The 1946-nt window shown below is 34.4% G+C and overlaps 1 protein-coding gene across 3 annotated transcripts in view; it reads right to left on the reverse strand.

Moving 5' to 3' along the window:
• Window positions 1-1946, reverse strand: part of ATG5 (autophagy related 5) — a 171003-nt gene that overhangs the window by 144472 nt on the left and 24585 nt on the right. The gene's annotated exons all lie outside the window — the stretch shown is intronic.

The following is a 1946-nucleotide window of genomic DNA, read 5'->3' on the forward strand; positions in this document are numbered from 1 at the left end:
CAAAAGATTAATATATAGAACTCTTCAAGATATCAGTAAGGAAATTAAGCAAAACACAGAACACGCAATAGAGGAACTTAAAAAGATTAGAGAAGAGCATAATGACAAATTTAACAGGCTGCAAGAATCCATAGACAGCAATCAGAAATCCAGAAGATTAACAATAAAATTTCAGAATTAGACAACTCAATAGAAAGTCACAGGAGCAGAACTGAGGCAATGGAACTCAGAATTAGTGAGACTGAAGATAAAGCACTTGACCCCAACTTATTTGAGGAAATATCAGATAAAAGGATTAAAAAAAAATGAAGAAACCCTAAGAATTATGTGGGACTCTATTAAGAGGAATAACCTACAAGTGATTGAAGTACCAGAACGAGGGGGATAACAGAAAATACAGAGAGAATTGTTGAAGATTTGTTGGCAGAAAACTTCCCTGATATCGTGAAAGATGACAAGACAGCTATCCAAGATGCTCATCGAACCCCACATAAGGTAGATCCCAAAAGAAAGTCACCAAGACATATCATAATCAAACTTCCAAAACCAAAGATAAAAAGAGAATTTTAAGAGCAGCCAGGGATAAACGAGAAGTCATCTACAAAGGAGAGTCAATAAGAATAAGCTCAGACTACTCAGCAGAAACCATGCAGGCAAGACATATAAAGCCTTGAATGAAAAAAACTGCCAGCCAAGAATTACAGATCCAGCAAAACTGTCTCTCAAATATGATGGTGAAATTAGGGCATTTCCAGATAAACAGAAGTTTAGGGAATTTGAAAAACCAAACCGAAATTACAAGAAATACTAAAGGGAGTCCTCTGGTTAGAAAATCAGTAACATCAGATAACAATCCAAGAGTAGAACATAGAACAGAGCAACCAGATATCAACCCAGATAGGGAAGTCACAAAAGTAAATCAAAGCTAAAACACTGAAAATAGGGAAACAGATATCAATATGTAAAAGATGACAACATTAAAACAAAAAAGAGGGACTTAAAAAATGTAAACATAGATTTCTGATATGGAGAGGAAGTCAAGGCAATATAAAGAAATAAAAGAGAGGTATAAACTTAGAAAAATAGGGGTAAATATTAAAGTAACCACAAAGGGCACTAACAATCCTACAAATCAAAATGAAAAACTAGCAATATATAAAGTCTCAGCAAACACAAAATCAACAACAATGAAAAAAATGAAAAGAAAATAGATAAAGAAAAACAACTCAGAACAGAAAATTAAGTGGAACAAAGAAACTGTCAACAACACACAAAAAAAGACATCAAAATTACAGCACTAAACTCATACGTATCAATAATTACTCCGAATGTAAATGGACTAAATGCACCAATAAAGAGACAAAGAATGGCAGACTGGATAAAAAACCACAATCTATCTATATGCTGCCTACAAAAGACACACCTTACACTTAAAGACAGAAACAAACTAAAACTCAAAGGATGGAAAAAAATATATGAAGCAAACAACACTCAAAAAAGAGCCGGAGTGGCAATATTAATCTCTGACAAAATAGATTTTAAAGTAAAATCAACCACAAAGGATAAGCAACGACACTATATAATGATCACAGTATCAATACACCAGGATGACATAACTATAATAAATATTTACGCACCCAATGACAGGGCTCCAAAATGCATAAAAAAGAAAACTCTAACAGCACTGAAAAGAGAGAGAGACGGCTCCACAATAGTAGAAGGAGACTTCAATACACCACTTTCGGTGAAGGACAGACCATCCAAAAAGAAGCATAACAAAGTCACAGAAGACCTAAATGCTACAACCAACTTGATCTCATAGACATATACTTAACACTCCACCCAACAGCAGCCAACTATACTTTCTTTTCCAACGCCCATGGAACATTCTCTAGAATAGACCACATATTAGGCCATAAAGTAAGCCTTAACAAAATCCAAAGCAT

Source organism: Trichechus manatus, unplaced genomic scaffold (genome assembly GCF_000243295.1).
Source record: "Trichechus manatus latirostris isolate Lorelei unplaced genomic scaffold, TriManLat1.0 scaffold00017, whole genome shotgun sequence".
NCBI classification, from domain to species: domain Eukaryota; kingdom Metazoa; phylum Chordata; class Mammalia; order Sirenia; family Trichechidae; genus Trichechus; species Trichechus manatus.